Source organism: Macrotis lagotis, chromosome 8 (genome assembly GCF_037893015.1).
Source record: "Macrotis lagotis isolate mMagLag1 chromosome 8, bilby.v1.9.chrom.fasta, whole genome shotgun sequence".
Classification (NCBI taxonomy): Eukaryota; Metazoa; Chordata; class Mammalia; order Peramelemorphia; family Peramelidae; genus Macrotis; species Macrotis lagotis.
This window is the reverse complement of record NC_133665.1, coordinates 173,095,214-173,118,732: the sequence shown is the minus strand read 5'-3', so window position 1 is coordinate 173,118,732 and position 23,519 is coordinate 173,095,214. Positions and strand designations below refer to the sequence as shown.

General features: G+C 36.6%; 1 long non-coding RNA gene across 2 annotated transcripts in view; it reads right to left on the bottom strand.

Annotated features, from left to right (window-relative positions):
• LOC141496355 (uncharacterized) overlaps positions 1-23,519 on the bottom strand; it is a 686,762-nt gene that overhangs the window by 632,837 nt on the left and 30,406 nt on the right. For both annotated transcript variants that reach the window (XR_012471037.1, XR_012471036.1), the window contains exon 2: positions 14,142-14,190. This is a non-coding gene — a long non-coding RNA (uncharacterized LOC141496355). The remainder of the gene's footprint in view (positions 1-14,141; positions 14,191-23,519) is intronic.

The following is a 23,519-nucleotide window of genomic DNA, read 5'->3' as shown; positions in this document are numbered from 1 at the left end:
ATAGTCAATGGTTGTGCGATCCTGAGCAAATCATGTAACCCGGTTTACCTTAGTTTCCTCCTCTGTCAAATGAGTTGGAGAATGAAATGTCATACCACTGTAGTGTCTTTGCCAAGAAAACCCCAACTGGGGTCATAAGGAGTTGGATACAACTGAAATGACTAAATAGCAACAACTGAACATTTAGCCTATCCATTAACCTATCCAGGAATAATGTTAAATTCACAGATCTCTGGGCTTCTATGCTACAGTGCTGCAGTGGTACACAAATGTTCTGGGTTACTCAATAAGAATGCAAAATCTCCCTTCTTTGAGATCAGTAACAATGGGATGAATTTTCATCAGTCTGAAATGATCCATGGATCATAAGTTTAAACCTAAAAGTGAACTCAGAGTTCATCTATTCAAATTGCCTCATTTTGCAAATGACAACAATAAAACCCTGGACGAAGAAAAACAGTTAACCAGAGTCACACAGCTCAAAGAAGAGGGCTTAAGATCCAAGCACTCCAACCCAATCAAGATGCACTTTTGTAGAGAGCCAGGGGGTGGGGGGAGGGAAATCTCAACAGGAGGAAACTACTATTGTCATGAAAAAAAGAGGCGAAGTAACCTGAATGGTAGAAAACCAGATGAGTCTGGAAGACCTCAGGTCAACCTCCTCTTCTTGGAATTCCTCCCAGTGCAGTCCAGGTACTTCCTCTTACATCAAGCCTTCCCTGACCCTCTTTCAACTTACTTTATATAAACTTTGCTTTCAGTTATATGTCTATTTATTGTTTCCCCTGATAGAGCATAAGCTCCACCAGAGCAGTGACTTCTTCACTTTTATGTTGGGAGCATTGTGCCTCTCATCCATCATAGGCGCTTAAGAAATGCTAGACCTACTTGTGTCACCTAGGAAAAGTCACATAGATCCTTGACTTTCAGCTTTCTCATAGGTAAATTGAGGGAAGAAGGAGAACTAGACTAGAAGGATTCTCTTAGCTCTAAATCTATGAGCCTATAATCACATCAGCCAGATAAAAATTGTTATCCCATCATCAGTCCAATGATCCTACAATTCCAGTCCTGCCTCCCACACCAACTAACTATGGGACACCATTGAATCCACGAAGCTTTATTTATTCCATAAATTAAAAGGAATTAGTGATCTCTTTAGCGACTGATGGAAATGAAAATGGTCCCTGCCCTCAAGGAGATTACATTCCACTAGACAAAAAAAAAAATCAAAATTTAAAAAAGGCACCTTTCTCATTAGCCTAGACATGTTAGAAGAATTAAGTCATGATTCTATGAGGAAAGGATCTACAACACAACTATTGATTTACAGAATGTCATCCCATCTTTACATAATTTCATTCCTCAATTCTTGGTTTAAGTATAAAGATTCTTTTAGTAGGAAAAGGCCTAAGTAGGTATGATTTTTTTCTTAGTTTGGCATAGCCTATGTTTATCAGTCTTCTTTTGCAGCATTTATGGATTCATCTGAGACAGGGTTAAGGAGGAGCAAAGCAATTTATCGTCTTTGTGTTCATTTTTATCAGGAAAAGTAAGAGCATCTGCAGGGGCCATACTGACCTGAACTATAAAGAATCATGCTGGAAATATTGGGGGCTTGCTGCTTATTTTCAGTGATGGAGAAGATTGAGCTAAGCTGCCCTCTCACAAAACATAAAAAAACTTCATTAAAATCTCCATCAAGGAAAACAGCGGTCAAGAAGCCAACGGCAAGCATTATCACAAGCACTCAATTTCTGATGGGTTCGAGTAATTAGCCTACTCTGTCTAGAAGTCATTCAGACTGAACCTACATGGGCAAATAGGCGTTAACATCAAAAGACAAACCTGGTACACTGACATTCAGCAGTATTTTCCCTTTCAAAGGCTTTTACATCCCTATCTCCAAAAAAAAAAATTAGGCAAAGTATATTGGCATTTACAAATGGATTTTTCATTTGCACTCATATGTCCTGGGTAAAAAGCTTTTATTAATACAATAGAGTTCCAATCCCAAAAGACATTTCCAAAGACAAATCCAAAATTGTGGATTAAATTTGATCATCCTCAAATATTTACTAAGCGTGCACCATACCAAATACTCAAAGGGAATGGGATTTCAGCAAACAGGGAGCCCTAAATGAAGGAATTCCTTTTACTGATCCCAACCTATCCATGTCTTACTACATATGTCCTAGCATCCAGAGGATCACAAAAGTTGAAGGACTTGTCTGAAGTCACACAGATAATAAGAGTCAAAGGACAGCTTGGTGTCAGGGTGACTTCCTATCAACTGCTAAGGGAGTCTAGAATATATTTGAATCTACTATATACAAAGTTATATTTCAGAAGACGTCCTCTGTGATTTTTCTTCTAACTCCTTATTTATAATTCTATAACCTATGGCACTTGATGGAACAATTCTGATACTACTAATTAAAATATCTAGACAATCAGAGTGATATGAGTATTTTCAAATGTAGAAACTGAGACCCATTTCCAAAGTGACACAATTCCAAAATTCTTCAAATATGACTACACCAAATGGATGTACACACTTACTGATGGCATTATTATTTACCAGGTATTATATGAATGAACATAGTGGTACAAGAAGCCAAGGTGTTGGGCAACAAGATATATATCCATATAAGAAAATGCATCTACACATAGAAGTGACCTCTCAGTCAGTAATTAGTGGCAAAAATATTATTCCCTATCAACAATGACTAATAGAGTAAAGAGCATGATCATAGGTCCAGGGCTAAAAGGGACCTGAGAGGGTCACTTGGTCATTGTACAGAAAAGGAAACTAATGGGGCAGCAGTGGATAGAGCACTGGCCCTGGAGTCAGGAGTACCTGAGTTCAAATCCGGCCTCAGACACTTAATAATTACCTAGCTGTGTGGCCTTGAGCAAGCCACTTAATCCCATTTGCCTTGCAAAAACCTTAAAAAAAAGGAGACTGAGTTCTGAGAAGTGATTTGCTCAAAGTCATAAATAAATATATAAATATGTATAAATATATATATAAATAAATAAAATATAATAAATAAATAGGTCTATAACAAGCACTTATTAGATACCCACTATTTGCTAATCACTGAGGATAGAATTCAGGTCTTCAAGCAGCTCACACACTAATGGATGTATAATTTAGCATATGGTGCAAAAATCTATAAGGGGTCAGTGGCAGTGAGGTTTCTAAACTACAAAAGCCAAGTCAATAAGCATTTATTACGTGTCTCCTACACTATATGCACTGTGCTAAGAACTAGAAAACAACCCAGGGTTGGAACAGAATCAAACCTGAGACTTTCAAAGCAACAGACAAATCACCTGTTACCAAAACTGGCCTGAACCCTGTACTTTGCTATTGTGTAAAATGCAAACTTATTTTTTGTTTGAAATTAAAAATCACAATTATAACTCAACTTATATTTTAGCTTGATCTATGATGATATTTCAAGTTTCTAGTCAGATTTTGTTAACCCTTGTAAATACCTTTGTTTCCTAAATCCTGTCACTGGAGATTAGACACACAGATCAATGCTAGTCAGAGTTAATATTTCAACAAGGACCAGGTGGTGATATACCATCCTTTTTTTCTTCATTTGATTTTACCTTTATATTCCCAGAGACTAGCATATTGTCTGACACATGCCTTAATAGATACTTATTTATTGATTAAATGCAAAGAACTTTGTCATATACAATTTGCATATTACAAAACATGCCATAAATGGATCCTTAATGATTTAGGACCAGATCTCATCATCCCTAGAAGAATTTAATAGTACCATACACACTCCACCAAGGACAGTGTCTGAAATACAGTAGGTGCTAACTTGCTGATTGCAATAGTCAAGTAGCCAGGAGAAGGGACTTCCTTTTTTCTAATGGTCCATGACTACCCCATCATGACATAGTAGAAATCTATTCATCTAGATCTTCCCAAAAGGAACATAAAGGTAGCAACAGAATTCAAGAAAGCCAGTAGCTAAAAATTATACTTCTGGAGGATGATGCAGTTCTTGAGAAGGGGTGTACCTGGTCATCAGTGGCCAATATTCTTGACAAGCTCCCATTGGGTCTCAGTTTCCATCAAATATTCCAACTACAGAGTTGCCTAGGATGAGAGGTCTTCCCCTTTAGAGGTGCTAAAGAATTCCATAATAGAGTCTCATAACTCATATTTTGCCACCAGGATATGGGTAATTTGCAAATTAAGATTAATGAAAAGGAGAGTTCATCTGACCTGACCCTGATTTGTATTTTAGAATTATCTAATGGTATCTCAGGCTGTTACCAAGAAGTAATGTCACACTGTAAAGGCTGCAATTTCACTAGCAGAACCATACTGAAAACCACAACTGTTTGAGTGAGTAGGCAAGTGATCTGGGAGCAGGCAAGCTTGGCTCTGGCTTTGGAGGCTTCCACTTCCAACACAAGGGAGCCATGAAGGTCAGGATTTAGATTTTTTCACTTTCAGATTAACAGGTTGAATCCCCACTCATGCCCTTCTACCCCAGTTTGCCATGCTGGATATGAAGTCAATCTGAGCTAGATTCAGATCATGCTTGTGACTAGCTATGTGATGATCTGTGGGATATAGAAGTCACTTGGCCTCTCTGCCTCAGTTTGTGCAGCTGTTAAAATGGGAATAACAATAAATTCAGCATGTACTTCACTTGAGGCTCCAATGTAAATTGGGTCTTGCAGACTGTGAAGTCCTTTGTGAATAATTGCTATCATTATTATTTCCACCTGATAACAATTGTTCACTCCTAACACAATGCAACAGGTATATAATTTTAAATACTTTTCAGAGACTTCTTTTAGTTTTAAAAATGATTTCAAGAATTCTCTACAATTTCTATAACAAACTAGAAAATTTCTATAAAAATCTTTTCTATAACAAACTAGAAAAGTAAAATGGTAAAAACAAAACATATAAATAATAACATAAAATTAATAAATAAAAATAAAAATGTACTAAAAACTACCATACTGAAAAGAATAAAGATGGGGGTGGGATAGAAATTCATATATGAAGAAAAAATTCACTTTTATTTGGAAAGTAACTTCGGGGACTCAACTTCAATCATCCCTAATGAAGGTCTATAAGTAGACACAGTCACTAGAGAGAGGAATAGGAACCCAAAGGAAGAGCAATTAATTATGATACCCTCTTTGAATGTTCAATCTGACTTATGGTCTCTGTCCATAACCTTCCATCTCCTATGCCTGATGCTTTGTACATATTATTTCCCCTCAGACCCCCAAAATTCACTCCTTTCTCAGCTTTGGGCTTCAGAATCCCTCCAACTTCAAGGTTTAGCTCAGGAGGCACCTCCTATAAGAGCTCCTTCCTGGTTCCCCCAGTCTTAGATGCTTCTCCAAAGACAAAAAGTGATTATTTATTGACTTGTTTTGTTGTTGCTTTGCTCTGCCGTTGCATCCTTAGCATCCAGCCTGGGAACAGTCTTGGACCAATGGGTACACAATGAATGCCAGCTGAATTGAAATGAAGTGAATTGCACTTAGAGTATATAATGAGCAATTGGTTCTTCTAGTCTACCTAACTACAATTTGCTCAGCATTAGTTGGTACAGAGTATGAATTACCCCCTGGGCACTCCATAAATGTTGGTGGATAGTGCTATCTGTGAAGGAAAATTAGCTCATTGAGTCTCTTTAATAGCCAATAAATATAATATAGTGTTTTCTATATATTTTGATGAAAGACAATAACTGGTCATTTTTTGTCTTTAATTTTCTCTACCAAATGATGACATTCTTTGCTCAAAGAAAATTACGCTTTCCATGATCTATCAGGAACTGTAAAAGACTGATCATAAAGGATATTCAGCCATGACTATCCATAGAACTTTATGTGTCTGAAGTCCCCAACTATTGTAAAAGAAAAAAATAAAATCAAGTCACATGTAAGATATGGGGTACAACCATTCTGAAGAGCCTTTAATATTATCCTTTCCTCCCTAGGATGAGTCCAGGAAAGGAACTGTTAACCCGGGGGGCGGGGTGGCTTTTTATACCTTCCAATGAAAATATTATTGAAACACAGAATAGAATTGTTTTAAGTTCTGAGATAAATTTCAACCTGGGGAGGAGAGCTCCAGGCCAAAATTTCCTGCATCACTATTACATTCTAAATAATAAATGTTACTCCATAATGAGAAGCAGGAACTGAAATGGAAAAATAAAATAATAATAAAAATAACTTCAACAATCTCTTCTGCTCAGTTGTGGACTCAATTGGCAGTCACTTTGGGGAATCCTCGGAAAAGACATTTTATATAAACTAAGGTTAAGTACAGACACAGGTGCCTCATTGCAGAAATGGAATCCAGATCTCTTGACTCTGACTCAGTATTCTTCTCAGGATGCCAAGCAAATATACCATTGTTCTAACAGAATAAGGACTGAAGGTGACCTTAACCCAACTTGTTCAGGCACTGTTCAATGTGCTGGAGATTCAGAAAAAGGCAAAAAACAACCCTAGGCCTCAAGGAATGAACTTTTTTCATGGGAGGGACAACAAGTACATTTTACACATCTACACATGTATTTATACATCTGTATACTTGAGTATATATGGATTAGATGGATGACAAAGAGAGCAGTAGCTGGAGGTGAGCAAGAAAGGTCTTCTGTGAAAGGCGAGATTTGAGCTGAATCTTGAAGGAAGCAAAGATTAAAAAGGAGAGCATTCCACAGATGGGTCCTACCCACTCAGGTTAACAACCTTGACTCTTCTCTCTCACTAATCATTCCACCCTAAATCTAACCAAGGTGTCAGTCCTATTGATTCTATCTCTACAACAGCTCCTACATCAATCCCCTTCTCCAACTATGATCACACTAAATTGGGGGCCTTATCACTTCTTGTCTAGAGGTGCTAAAAGAACATTCCAATCAATCTGATACATCTGTTCTATCCGCTCTCCAATCCATTCTCTACACCTCAGATAAAATGATATTTCTAATATATAAGAAAGACATTTGATAACTTGGGACCATGCCATCCCCCTTCTCAAGAAAGTTCAATGACTTCCTGTTGTATCTATATATGACCCTTTGTTTGATATTCAACATTCTTCATAACCAGGCTGATTAAATATTACTCCCTCTCAGATACTGTCTTTTAGCTTGAATATTTTATTGTTCAGTCATTTCAATTATGTCCAACTTTTCACTGACCTCATATATGGTCTCCTTGACAAAGAAACTGAATAGTTTGCCATTTCCTATTCCAACTCATTTTTCAAATGAGGAAATTGAGGTAAACAGGGTTAAGTGACTTGTCCAGGGTCAAACATCTGTCTAAGGTTGGGCTTGAACTCAGAAGGATGAGCTTTCCTAACTTAAACCTGTTACTCTGTGCACTGTGGTGCCATCTCATTTCTCCCAACTTTACATAGAAGACACAGGATTCACAGGATCATAGAGTTAGAGTTGAAAGGGACCTCAAAAGCCATCTAGTTCAACCTCATTTTAGAGATAAGGAAACTGAGGTTAAGGGAGAACAACTGCCTCATATAGGCAGTAAGTATCAGAGGAAGAATTTGAATATAGGACCTCTAATTCTAGAGCTAGGGTTCTATCATAGCACATCTTGCTACCATGCCTCTAGTTTCTTTCACCATTTTTGGCATGCTAACATAGTCTAAGATGTTTGAGAGATTAGGCCCTTAGTCTTGAAAAACACATCACTCTAAAAATGTCCTGTTCTGCAATCACTTTTCTTCACAAATCCCTTTCAATCACATTTAACCACATAGCCCTTTCAGGGGATTCAAATCCCTTTGCTCACAACCCTGTCAGTTAAATGATAAAAATATCATTATTCCCATTTTATACTTGTGGAATGAGGCTATAAGAGGCTGACCAACCAACAATCAATCAGACAACAAGTGTCAAATTCAGGGTTCAAATCCAGATTAGCCAACATCAAACCCACTATGATTTCCATTATCCTCTACTACCTCTCATGTCATTCATCACTAACATAACATGAAAGCAATTGGATAATACGAATATAAGAGTATGAATATCTCCTATGGAAATATCAGTGTATTTTGTAAGCTTCTCAATCACTAAACAAGACCAACAAATACTGAGTCTCTATTATGTGTTCAAATGTTCTAATCACAAAAGCATGCCTGGAAATTAGGAAATCATTGAATGTTAAAGCTAGAAAGAACCTTAGAGTCAACTGAACCTAAATCCTAGATTTTAGAGTAGGCCCAGAAAAGTTAAGTGACCAAGGTCATGTTGGTAATAAGTAACAGAACTATGGAATCTAGCATAAATACTCTGTCTCCAGGTCTAGTCCTCTTTCTACTATCCCACACTACTTAATATTCAGTTTTTGATTTTAATGAATTTATTATATGTTTAAGGAGGCAAAACTCAAATGTTTACCAAGTAACAAATAGAATATAATTTATCAATGAATCACTAATCATGTATTGAGAACTACTATATGTCAGACATAGATTACAAAAGATAAGAGTAAAACAGTTCCTTCTATCAAGGAATTTATATTCTAGTAGTGGGGAAAGATGCATAATAATAAATTAATACAAAAGAGAGTGAAATAAGTCCAAAGGGCAGGTCCAAGGACAGTGTCCGGAGAAATTTAATAAGAAAAAAAAGAACTAAGTGTGTTATACAATAACAAAAAAATTCAGTAAAAGTTCAAGAAAGGTCAAAGCCACAAGACTTCATGTAGAAAGTGATAGTTAAGCTGAGCCTGGAAGGTTAAGTTAGATTGAAAGAAGCAAACAGGAAGACAATAGATAAAAAATGTAGAGGGAATAGCATGGAGAAAGTGTAGAGATTGTATGGATGATAATGAAATTCACAGGAGGGGATGACAATGAAATTCCAGGAGGAGCATTCATCTCATTCCCATTCAGGTCACTTGACTTCAACCTGAATAACAATGAAGTATCGCCCAAGTTGGAAAATGGCGGTCAACTATTTCTGTCTAATTTACCAGACAGGAAACTGAACAACTAAATTCAAGGCTGAGGGTGAAAACTCCAGTCATCCTGTGAAGAGTTGAAAATAGCAATGTTTTGCTTGCAGGCCTTATTTCATCAACAAAGAGAAGTCAAGTGTTTCTATATAGCATTAATCTATTTCTTTCATTTAAATGCTCAGGCTATGAATAAATATATTTATCCTAACATATAAAAATATGTAAACTGCTTTTTATAATAAAGTGACAAAACTATAAAGTTCATCTTTAAAACAATACTGTACAACTTTGGGGACAATTTTTGTTCTGGATAACGTCAATTTGTAGCAAAAGCTATTATGTTCTTATTTTTCTTTTTTTTCCTCAGTGGATATGCCCCTCTGATGGCCCTGAAAAATAACTATTACTTTAAAACTAACCACTTGTAATATACAACACAGTTCAGAATATAGAGATAGACAGCTATAATCAGCAAGCAGTAAATAAAGATGACCGTTTCCTTCTTGGGAAATAGAAAACAATATCAGGAGATTGCAGAAATTGAGTATCATCCCCATCTTATACAAAATAGTTTGAGAAAGTATGCAGGAGGGCAAAAATCTTTGAAGAGGAAATACACATTTGAAGAGAAGAATTGTTAAGGCATGCTCTAAGGAGTAAGGAACCTGGCCCTTCACTGGTGTCAGCACCCTGGACAGCAGTGCTTGGAAATTGAAAGCCTTAAGAACTCCAAGACCCCTCAGCACACAAACTACTGAAAGGCAGTGACATTATGTCCTTCTGTTCTGTTGTGGGTGATTTAAAGAGGATGAACAATAGACTTTATTGTTAGTTGTTAGAGAATGCAGTTACAGACTGACTGCTGTATTGGCCTTGTGCAGGTGTTTTAGGTTACTTTGGAAAATTATTAGGGCCAAGGTAAGTCAGGATTCAAGAAAGGTGTGGCTGAATTACAGGGCTAAGCAGAAGATTTCTCTGTTTTATGTCTCTCTCTATATTCCTGAATTTCCCTGTTCCTGGGGCACTGTAGCTATGCCTAATATTTCCCTATTGGCTAAGGGTCAGACTTCTGGTATTACTGAAGACTGATGCCCCCCCCTAGAATAATCTTGGTCACATCTCTCATGTATCACCCACCAAAGACCATGTAATATCAATCTCAGGAGTGCTCCAGGGTCGGAGAAGGGAGAATGTTATTCCTCTTTCTTTTTTAAAAAAATCTTAATAGTATTTTTTCCAATTACATATAAATGTAGTTTTCAGCATTCATTTTTGTAAAATTTTTTCCCTTCCTTCCCCTCTCCCCAAGACAGCAATCTTATCCCCTTTCCTAAAGGGGAGGAGGGGCACTAGTAACCTATAGGCAAAGTAATTTGCCTACAAGTTGAATCTGGAAAAATTTTATAACATCATTAAAAGAATGGTTAGTGAATGTCTGGAAGACAGAAGCAATGATCATGAGCCTTAAAGGGCTAAATTAACATCAGCTTTTATAATTTTTTTATTAGATTAAATGACCTCTGTGGTCTCCTTCAACTGAGATCTTTTTTTCCCTATGAAATAAAAAACATTGTAGACCATTGCTTCATTGTTCACTTTTGAAAAAATAGCAAAAGATAACCCAGGGTGTGGTCAAGTGAGGGAACAGAGGAAGAAGACAACAGTTGCTATAAACTTTTAGCAACAGCAGCACTAAGAAATTTTATAGTCACAGGAAACTATTTCTATTTATTAGTAATAGAATACATAAGTCCAACTATTTGTGAATAAATACCTTAGTAAAAGGGAAATAATTGCTAAAAAATATTAATGTTAAATCTGTAAATCTTATTCACAGCATATAGTCAATTTCCATTTCTAACTCCCATATGCATGACACCCACAGTTTTTGTATGAAGAGTTTCTTAAAAATTTTGAGCATCTAACAAAACAAAACATACAACACAGGCAATGTAAATAGTCTCATGTTGATGCCAAAATTTCAAACTGCCCACTCTCACTTTCACAAGCTGCAGCTCTCCCAGGAAAACATAAGAGCAGAGACACTTTTGTCTTTGCATTCTCAAAGCTTAGAATGGTAGATGGCATTTAATGGGTTTTAATAAATGCCTGTTGGTTGATTGATTGATTGATGAATTGAGTCTCATCTTACTGGACAATTCCCTTTTCATCTACTTTATTTTTGAAGAACAAAGAATCTTCCCTAGTTTATAGGTGCCATCATGAAGCTTCAAAGGGAAGTTTGTTCCCCCAAAATTGTCTTATTTAATAGGTATGCATAAGAAGCATCCAAGATTGAGGAAAACATTCATATGGCCAATGATCATCACTCTTCATCACTAATAAATTCACTGGACTGGATCTACAGAATTGCAGTTAGAATAGAAGACTCAGAAGGCCATCTTGTCCAACTAGCCCCTGATCAATAATTCATATCTGTGCAGTAAAGAATGAGAGTGGATAAAACAAACTGTAATGAAACCATTTTGCCATGTAATTAGATAATGGCTTGGTAATTATTATGTCCTTTTCTGCTCACATAACAGCTTCAAATATTGATACCAAGGCTACCTACAAATGACACAGAATAGGGAAAATCTTTGGAGGTTTTAACTTATTTTCAGAATTCCTCCACATCATGGTGGCTTTTGATTGGGTGGGAAGGTTTGCACCTAGATGGGCCATCCCAATTCAGTGCAAAAAGTGAAAAAAGCATTTATTAAGTGTTTATTAGTCATTTTTTCAAACAGCTTTAGACTCAATATAGAGTGCACTAAGTTCAATCATGTAACTATACTCTAAAATTTCCCAAATCTAAATGGAAGTGGGAGAAATGGAGTATTTATGGCACAGTCCTAGAATTCTGAGGTCAGAGTTGAAGACCAATCCTTTTAGGACCAGGATTGGACCAAATCATCACTATCAATCCAACGTTTCTTAGGATTTATTTTCAGAAGTATTAAAACCAAGACTTTTCACATCCATAAATGACTTCCTCAATAGCAAAATTTTCTGTCTAGCATCTGAGAAATCATGTCAAGAACTGCAAAATTTTTGCAGCATAAACTTAATCTAAGAGTTTTTATTTCGAATGAGATTTTTCCCCACCCCTAAGCAAATCATGTAAGATTCACAGAGCCATCATTTCTCAGAGCTAACAGGCATCTTAAAGGGCATTTATTCCAATTCTTTTCCCAAAAAGAAGCCCTTTTCCAATATACTCCATAAATCATTATCCAGTCTTTGCCTAAAGATGTTCAGTGGCAGGGAACTCACTACCCTCCAAGCTCATTCCACCTTTGGAGAGCCTGAATATGCAAAAAGTCTTTCCTAGCATTAAGTTTAGCTTTCCCACACAAGACTAACTCTACCTTCTTAATAACAAGACTAACACCTCTCCTGTACTACAAGCCTTCAAATATTAGAAGACTGTTATCGTGCCCTGAACCTCTCCCCCCAAAAATCTCAAATCTTAATTTCAAACAAATTCTGGCTTCATAAGGTTTTTTAGGTCCCACAGTTAGGGCCTCCTTGAAGTCCATGCTCAGCACAATTTTTATAGTTCACATTTCCACCTAAAAGAGGCTTCTCTAATTTCCCCATAAAATTACCTTTCTTTTCAAAACATTGAACATTTCAGCCCCAGAGGTGGACCTGTCACAAAGTTAGGAGTAACTGAAAATACAAGCTAAATCAAAGTAGGTTTCCAACCTTAACTAAAGCAATCACTACCACAATAACTATAATAAAAATGATAGCAGAAAACCCCAAATTGCCAAGAATATAACTGATGATGAAAACAAATGTAAAATTACGGCATATTTCACCCTGGCCACCAAAGGCTCTTGATAAAAACTGCAACCCTATAATTCCTCACAATGAATTCTTTAAATTAAAATACTTCATGTGGAACAGAAATTAAGCCATGAATCAAAGAACAATACTGTACTGTTGTATGCTTATAAATACACCTAGCAAGGAGGAAACAATTACATTTTTTTCCATGTAAAAACCAACCCAACTATAATGCTTCATGGCATGTTGGCTCCAGTGCTATTCCTGTAGCTTCATGTTTAAAAGTTCATTTTCTTTTCATCCACACAAAACTACTGTGACCAAGATAAAGCAGTACAAGAGAAGGAAGATTCTACTCAGAATCAGTGTATTATAGTGTTATAGAGATAAAAGTCAATCACATGACTTGTCAATAGTTGTGGAAATTGACAATAATAATAACTAACGTCTATGTAACACTATGTGGCTTTGCAATTATTATCTCATTTACAATCCTTGGATGTAGAGATTATAATTATCCACAATTTACAGTTGAGGAAACTGAGGCAAACAGATTATAAGCAACTTGACCAGGGTCACAAGGCTGGTAGTACCGGAATAGAATTCAGGTTTTTCTGACTTCAGGCCAAGAACTAGAACATTTAGCTTGTCCAGAGTCACAAAGCTCATAAGTATTTAGGCAAGAGTTGAACCCAAGTCTTCCTGATTTCAAATCCATCATTCTACCCAGGAAACCATCCTATCCTTTGCACTGCCACTTACCTGCCATCTGCATAAATCACTTTTCTTCGCTAAGCCTGTTTCCTCATCTGTAAAACTATGGTTGAACTAGAAGACCTCCAAAGTCCCTTTCAGCTCTAAATCTTCACCCCAAAGATCCTAGTATCAGCTGTGCCTAAGACATTTCTGATCAATTCTTTTTGTTTTGCCAGTGCTACATACACCCAAGTCTTGCAGTGATAAAGACCAAATCATGATTAAAATTCCACTCTGCAATCTGCTCTATTTGGCCAAGTAGCTTTATCTGACTCTCGATCAGAAGAGATGCCCTCACATTCTTTTCCTCCTACCTCGAATTAATCTTAGCAAATCTGGCTTCTCAGGAATGTTAAAAGTGCTGAGGACAAAGCAGACAGCAGCCAGGGCTGCAATTTGGCTGGGCTCAGCACATTGCCTCCTCTCTTCCTACTTTCCTCTATCAACCACCACTTTTGTGAGGGGATGAGCAACCAGCTCAAGAAGTTATCCTGTCAGTTCTTGTGCTAAGCCCTAAATAAAAGGGGAAAAATCAATGTTATAAGGCAATTTTGTCAAGACTATATAATAAACACACTTACCTCTATCCACGTTTCTCAATGGCTTTCACTCCTTTGATGAATTTCAAAGCTACAAAGAGAGAAAAAATGAAGACATTGAATTATCCTCCAGTATAAAGGAGGTATGTGTTCTTTCATATCTATGAGTAAAATTTCTTATGCCAGGGGCCTATGAGCCAAAGCAGCCAATAATACCACTTGGGTCTCTTTTCTCTTTAAATAAGGATGAGAAAAGATACAGCACCTAAACCCACCTAGAGCTGATCAGATCAATACAACCAATGATATAATCTTCAAGGAGACAGGAGCAGGTGACAATTATGGGGGAAGAAAAATACGACATGAGAAATGCCTCCAAGTCAAAGAAAACGCTTTTCAGTTGAGAGGTGGTGGGCTATAGGTGTAGAATGAGGCATTCATTTTCAAACATGCCCAATGTGTTGATTTCCTTTGCTTGACTCTATTCATTTATTATGAAAGAGAATTCAACTCTAATTGGGGGTTTGGGGGGATGGGGAATATCATTAATAAGGACAGTGGCATCAACAAAGTCTCAATAAAACATTTAAAAAGCAAGAGATGTCTCTGAGCTGAAAAGGAGAAGAGGATATATTGGTAAATTAAGTTAATATCAAAGACATCAATAAAAAATTTAAAGAAATAAATAAAATAAAATAAAAAAGAAAAGAAATAAACAGAGTTAATAATCAGTAAAACATTATTTGCTTTTCTTTGTACCAGAGTCTAACACAATCTAATTCCTGATTGTCTACAAAAGATTTGTGGATGGTGGCCCCATTATCATGTCACCTAAGATAGTTTTCCTACAATTGGGGTTGGAGCAGGGGGAGCCTGTTTTAAAGCCTTTGGTTCAAGGTCCTCAAATATTCAGGGAGAAGAGAGCACTTAACTATTCCTTCAGGAGCTTAACACCTGGTTAAGAAGAAAAATTAGTTAAAATAGTGAAAGTACCAGATGGCACAGGTTTCCTCCCCGCTTCTAATGCACCCCAGGTAAACTCCTTCATTCCCTACAGCACAACAATCATATCTCCAAGATTTCTATGCATAAGAGTCTGGATGCTGGAAGCTTTTTATATACTCCTCAATTGAGTTTGTCTTAAAAAAATGATTTGAGGGCACTTTTCATTCTAGTTTTGACTCTTCTGATACAAACCTATCACATATAACTTTGCATTATAATTATTTATGAATACTTCCTATCACTTTCTTAAGCTTATAAACTCCATGAAATCAGAGACTGTTATCTTAGCTGAAATTTGTATCTCCTCCAAACTCTCAGAATCATACAGTAGGCACCAGTCATAAATGTTTGTTGATTTAAAATGAAATGTATAAACAAGAATGTACACACAAAGGCCCCTTACCATGAGGGGTTCTTCATTTTCTGTATGTGATGAAGCCCTTTGACAATCTAGTGAAGCCCACTGACCACTTATTCAAGTGTTTTTAAGTAAATAAAATCTAAGATAGGATCACAAGAAAATCTAGTCAAATAAAAATACACTTTTTGTTCTATCCAACTTCACAGATCCATGAACTTGATTCACAGAAGGGAACTCAAAGGTCTCGAGAACTTTAGACCTATTGAATATGAAGAATTTTCTCTTAAAAGGGCTATACCAACAAATTTGGTTGACTGGAATGTCAAGACAAATTCATGACTTTAGAATAGAATGCCTTTACTCTCCAAGCTCCCTATTTCAAACCTGTCCCTGGCCTTTCAGCCAATAAACCCAGAAACCAAGTTTGAGTTCTGACTGACCCATAAATTCATTGTGTGACCTTAAGTCAGTTGTTTTCACCTAGATCGGCTCTAGGCTCCCCTATTTTCCTCTTCTATGAAACTTGGAAAGAGGTAGGGCTGAGAAAGATACATTTGAAGGTTCTTTCTAGCTCCAAAGCTCTGATTCTAATGAGACTTAACGTCTGAAATGTGATGCGGAAAATGATTTCCAAACTCTCATCCTCCTAGTAGACATTATGGTAGCTGCAACTAAGTTGGAACTCAGGAAAGCATTTTTATTTCTCTCCCCAATAATTCAAGAAAATAGAGTTCCTGTTGACAGTTCCTCATGAGTATCACTTAGTGGAATGATTTTATTAATTCTAGTAACAAAAGATCCAACTTGGCTATTTTTAGAACAGATTTAAATAGGTGAGTCCTGGACTACACCTCACTTAGAGACTCAAAATTCAACCTTTTTGTTTTCAAGAAACCTGCTTTTAAATTCAGGGAAGGCTTTCTGTTTTAAATTCAATATAAATATAAGTGTACTCTTGGTTACATAAAGTAGAAAGCAGACTGTGTATCTTTTTTTTTTTAAATACACATTTGTCATCTGGCAAATTCTTCTTACCAAGCACAATATGAGCTACATTAAACTTATCAAAACCATATGGGTAAAATTTTCCTATGAAATATAGATGAACCTGGAGGAAGAGGTAATTTGGAAACACATGAGAGAGGCAAAAGTATGAGCCTACCATCCTCTCCCCACTTCACAGACGAGTGATAAAGTGCCTCTCCCCATACTTTTGGAAGAGGACAAGAAGACTGTCCTGAGAGTTCTTTGGTAGAGAGATCGTGGCTTTAAAGTTTGGAGGGCTTTTGGAAGCCGTCTATTCCCAGTCTTTCCCCTTACAGATAAAGGACCTGAGGCAATTAGACCAACATAGCAGTAAATACATTTGAATCTAAGCTCTCCACCTCAAAAATTAGAACTGATTCCATGGTATCCTTCTATATGAAGTCTTCTCAGGGCACTCCACATCGCAGCAATCTCTCTTTCCTCATAATATTTTTTCTCTTTATGAGAGAATATGTCCTTTAGTCATATTCTTATGTCTCACAATTGTTATCTAATATCATTAAGTTTTTCTGTTTATATCTAATTTTCTCAGCTCCATGAAAGTTGGGTCACTGTGTTAGCATGATTGGTCATAGTACCATGTTTATGGGTGGCATCAATTAATCATGATAATAATAATAGTTCCTTCAAAGACTAAACTACTATCTGAGTGACAAAGGAAAGAAACAATTGCAAAGTAAGGGAACACTAGTCAGGGCTATGCATAAGGGCAGCTTTGCATACCCCAAAACCCATGGTAGTTATGAAGGTCTAGTGGGAACCCCCAAAAAGTCTGTAAGCTGGGATCTGGCAAGATCACTAATGGAATTTGCACCCTAGTCAATGTGGAACTTCTACTAAGACTCTAATAAATAAGTGAAGCAACCCAAAGCTCCAAATTGACTCTACTTTAGCTTGAAAGAGAAGATCATAAAAATGAGGGAAAGTGAGTGAAGACTCTTTGTGGTCTGGTATCACAGCTAGGTAGCTTATAGATAAGAGTTCTGGATCTGGAATCAGGAAGATCTGAGTTCAAATCTTGCCTCAGATACTTACTCTATGTAACTGTGGGTAAGTCACTTCAAATTCTTTGTAAAATGGGAGTAATAAGCCCTTGCCTCACAGGGTTGGACTAAATAAGCTGAGTTATATAAAGTGTTTTGTAAGTCTTTAGACATTATATAAGTGCTAATTGCTACTAGCATTATCATTCCTACTAGTACTGATATTATTACTACTACTACTATTATTATTATTCTAATATTGTAATTTCTTTTATTACTATTACTACTACTACTACTACTACTACTACTACTACTACTACTACTACTACTACTACTACTATTACTACTACTACTATTACTACCATTGCTATTACTATTACGGTGATTCCAGCTAACATTTTTAACTATACTAATAACAATTCTATTGCAACTACTACCCCAGCTCTTGCGTATTAGAACAAATCTGCCTTCCCAATCTTGCAGAAAAGACCCCGGTGCTGAAAACAGACTACTAATATAGGCAAACCATGAGGCTACAGGAAATGGACTGAAAATGGGAATGTTTCCATTATGTGTCAGGAATGCATCGGTACAAAACCTGGAAATAGATTGCCTCCATTATAGGAAAGTATACTTCATGCTATTTTTCATCAATGATATCATAAGCTCCTAGTTACACAACAATATATTACAGATCAATGCAGGGCAATTGTAAAAAAAGAACTTCATTCCTAAACCCAGATAAAATGAAATAAGATTGGGAGTGGCTGAAATTTAAAGAGGAAAAAGATGAAGTACAAGATGGTGCTGAAAATCTACACTTAATATCAGCTCAAGAGGTGCCATCTAATAATGAAACAGGGAGCAAAAATAATGCTAATGTCTTGAACAATCTTGAAAATAAAATAAGAAATACCAAGAATGGAATTGCAAAAGGCCCTTTTTAAATTTGATGGTACAAATAGAATTAACTGATTATATCAAAATAAATGAATTTTTTAAAGTTGGTATCTAATTATAATCATCATGGACAAACATGTTTTTCCAATAATATTTTCTAGAGAGTAGAAAAACATTTCAGGATCAGTATTTACTCTAACCATTGCCACAGAAAGGACCATAGGAGAAAAGGAAGAGCTATTTAAGATTGTATGAAAAGACACTGAAAAAATTGATATCAGGGTTTAGGATAATTTCTTTATTTCCAAATCCTGTGGTTGTGGTTGACATTGGTAAACCAATCTAACACTCTGTCCTTAGTCTCTGCTTGGGGCAAAAGAAGCAGCAGCAAGAAACAGGACCCATATCCAATTCTCTTCTACTTTCAATTCTAATTCATCTTTATTTTCTAGCCCCCATCCTTCTAGCCAGAGATCCTGTCATGGGTAGGATCTCAAAACTAGGCCACCCAATCTGTATCTACTCCCTCCATAGCCACTATCACAATGGCTACTTGAAGGCATCTCAGTCTTTTTTTTAGTTGATGTATTATTTTTATTAGATTACAATCTAAAAATCACAATGATCTCTAGGCAGTTATGACAAATAATGGAATTCCACTTGCCACTCAACACAAGACGAACTACATTAAATTAAACACAACCTCATGGATAAAACTAATTTTGAAATACAATTAAACATTTTCCTTCTACCCTCTTTTTGTTCTAAACAATAGCACAACCCCAATATGAAGGTTCCATGACCCAGTGAACAAGCAAGGACTTAGGTTCAAATCCTGGAGCACCAAAATAACAGAATCCACAATATGGTAGCAAAAAAATAATTTTTATGAAAAGTGAGAAAGAACAAAGGGAGTAATTCATGTTCTCAAAAGCTGGGGTGGGGAAAACCTGCAGAGAGAGAGAGAGAGAGAGAGAGAGAGAGAGAGAGCAACACACACACACACACACACACACACACAACACACAATTCTGAAGAGAAACTTCAACAAACCAAATGATGCAGCCGTTTTAACTCAGGTTAACTTATGTACACAGAATCACATGGCTCTCAGGGCAGTTATGACAAATAAGGGAGTTCCACTGACCACTAAACACAAGATGAGCTACATTAAATTCATCAAAATCATATGGGTAAAATTGCCTTTGAAATAAAGATGAACTTAGAGAAAGAGGTAATTTAGAAACATGTGATGAAGCAGCAGAAGTCTGAGTTCCTTCTTCCCACTTCTCACAGACCAGAGAAGAGTGTCTTCTCACATCCATTAGGAAGCACTTTAATGATTTAGGGAAGGGAATAGTCAGCATAAGAAATGCTTAATGAGGAAGGTCCCCATACCATTGAAGATCAGGAATTGTGCTGTAATTTAGAGTCTTAACATTAGAAGACCCAGGCACAAAAATTGACATAATACAACTTTGTTCTGAAATAAAAAAAAAATGTTCATCCTGGGGCAGCTAGGTGGCGAAGTGGATAGAGTACCGGTCCTGGGGTCAGGAGGACCTGAGTTCAAATCTGGTCTCAGACACTTAATTACCTAGCTGTGTGGCCTCAGACAAGTCACTTAACCCCACTGCCTTGCAAAAAACCTTAAAAAATGTTCTTCCTACTATCTTTATCTTCTGTGCCTTGAAGATTTTTAAATATATATATATATATATATATATATATATATATATATATATATATATATATATATATATATATATATATTCCACCATTTGATGTGGCCTGGTTTTTCAAGGTATTCTTAAATTCTGTTCCTTTTAGTGTTAGGACACTGGATGGTTAAATTTTTCCTAAAGTCACGTGTCACCATAGATCAATAGTTACATGGTAGAACTAGTTCAGGTCAGTTCAAGGGAAACCATGGCTAAATCTTCAGTGTGAGCATATACACCTGCTCTAATCAGGGTTTGATGTATTCTTTCATTTATTCTCAAGAAAGTGATAATGAAAATGCTAATAATGAATATTCAACTCAGAAGGATGTTATATATATATATATATATATATATATATATATATATATATATATATATATATATGTTGTTTTCAGAAAGCAGGTTCTTAAGTATTTAGCCTCACACCATGGCAGACAAAGCATAAATTTTTCTATCTCTGTCATATTATTCATGGTACTCTCTCCTTTTTGTCTCTCCATAGATGACTGGTCCTTCAGGTTGGCTCAGGACTAGTCCTATTTCCTACAGAGAATCATAGGACCATCAGTTTGGAGTTCACTGTGGTCCTTTTTTCTCAGTGATCCTCTAGCTAACAGCATCAACAGCATCAAAATCTGAAAGAGGTTCCAGAAGTCTGGTCCAGTGGGGCCTCAACATGATGATATTGTAGCTGAGCTGATGTGGAATTGAAGGAGTTCTGGTGGCCATGTAGAGAAATTAATTATTACCCGAGCTGAAACTTAGAAATCTAGACTGTTTCCAGAAGATTTAAAGTAAACTGAACCAATTTCAACTTGGCCCATCTCCAAGACCAAGCCCGAAGAGCAAAAATAATAAAACATCATTGGAGTCATCCTTGTCCTCCCAAATGACCCCCGCCAGAAAATCATTACCCCCATTCCATCCAAGCCATTATCTTTATCCCACCAACTGCAATTTTTTTACATTTTTAGCTGCTACCCTGACTTTAGACAGAAATATCTTTCCCAATACAGAAAAAAAATAAACATCACTGACCACTTGAGGCTATACCATATCATCTCTCAATTGAAACCTATCTGTCTGAGCCACACAATGGGACCTTACTTATTATTTATTATCCAATCATGAGAAATGTGTTTTTTCATTGGCTGTTCCTTCCCCAATGGGTGGGCTGCCATATTAAAAGATCTGGTAATAAATTTCTTAAGACTTTAACAATTATTTACCTACCAGAGATAAGAAGTCTGTTGTTCTCTGTAATATAAGCTAGAGATGCTAAATAAATCCTAGCTGAGTTCTTATGCTCCCTTCTGTGGCTATCACAGACAAATTATGGTCATCTCCCTTTTCAGTGATGGCCTATTTATGGCTAATAGATTCTTAAGTCTTTTCCCCAAATCTGGGGAAACTAAGCAGGTGGAGTGTGGGAGAAGAGAAAATCTCAAATAAATATTCTGATAAAAAATTATAAATATATGCATATTATATATATATACATATATATATATATATATATTGACTTGGAAGTTAATTTAAAATCCCAAAATGAGACATCAATAACATTCAAAATATTTGATACTTGTAAGATAATTTGAATGGACAGTATCAACTCCACATGGATGCTATCTAACTTCAGTTGAACTTCAAGGTTATAATCCTTTCCTTCAACCCAGATTGATTCCCTACTGAAAAAACACAAAGCTCATTACACCCTTTTTGCCATTGTCCCCAAGTTATAAACAAGTGACCTCAATTCATATTTTACTGACAGAATTAAAGTCATCTATCTCAACTTCCTTACAATCCATTTCCGAATTGTTCCTCTTCCCTCTGCCTACCTTGTTTTTCAAGGTATCTGTCTTCTACTTCCCCTCAGGTACTGCAATTCAAGGGAGAAAACCCAGACTCCAGACTCAGGGGACCTGGGTTCAAATCCCTCCACCAACATTTACTCTTTTAGGCAAGTTACCTCATCTCCCTGGACCTCATTTTCAAAATCAAAGGGTTGGACTAGAAGGTATCCTTCAGTTCTATGTGTCTCTGGTCCATTAACATCTCTGTTTCTTCTCTCATTCACTTAACTATACTGGATGCTGATGCTATAAAGATTAAAAAAAAAGAGGCAGTCCCTGCCCTCAAGAAGCTTACATTCAGACAAAATTTGACCTTTGAAGCTGGGGTGTCCTCCCAGTTCTTTCTTCTTTTTCAACATAAACTTTCAGAAAGAAGTCAGCCTTTACTGACTCCATTTCCTCACTATCAGCTCATTCCCTAACCCCTCGCAATATGGCTTCAGGATCAGAGGCACCTGAAACGGCTTGCTCTACATTCACCAATAATCATCATAAGTCTTTCTTCAGTTCTTGAAATCAAAGCTATTGCCTTTTCTCAGAAAGTATTCAAGACTCATACTATAGAATGTGTTCTATTCATTGTACCTGTCTCCTCTCCATCTGCCCCAACGATCACATGTGAGTGGATATGTTCTTTCTGTATTTCTGTCTCTTTGTCTCTGCTTCCATCTCTATCCCTCTCTGTATCTCTATGTCTCTGACACTGGGTTTGTGAGTATGTATACACACAAACACACACACACACACACACACACACACACTACTACCAACTATAGAATTCTTCAATATTTGCCAGAGACAGCAATTTGATAAGAAGCACAAGTTTCAGAAAATTATTGTGACCTTTGAAGAGCAGAGTATCAATCAGCTACTAAGATGTTTATCTTCCTATTCCAAGTCCCCCAATGAACTAAATTCTATAAACTCTCTGGAGAGCCGGCTAAGCTACTCCAACCTACATCATGTTGTGACTTTGCTGAACCATCCAGACATAGGATTTGAGAGTGCCTTGTCTCTACTAGCCCCAAGAGAGAGAAATGATGACAACGTGACATTTGTGCTACAGTGCCCTAACATGGAAGCAACATGTTTTCTCAGAGTCAAATGACATTTCAAAGTAAACAACTGCTCTCTGCCCTGTCACTCACCCCCTAGACCTGAAGAGATTTAGGAAGGACATGCCATACTACCTTCAAATATCTGAAGAGCCTTCCTATGTCCGAGAAATTAGGACTTGGATTAGAACCACAACAAATAATGGTTATAAAGATTCAAATTTAAACTTTAGGTAAAGAAAAAATTTTGAACTATGAGGTGGCACAGTAGATAGAGAATTGGACTTGAAGTCAAGAAGACCTGAGTTCAAATCAAGCCTCAAATATTTACTGCAGTGTGATCCTGGGCAAGACCATGAACTCTGTCCATCCAAGTTTCCTCATCTACCTCCCGGGGTTGTTGGGCAAATCAAATAACATAATTCCTGTAAAATACTAGAAAATATTAAATATTTTGTAAATAGTTATTGGTCAATAATGAAGAAACAT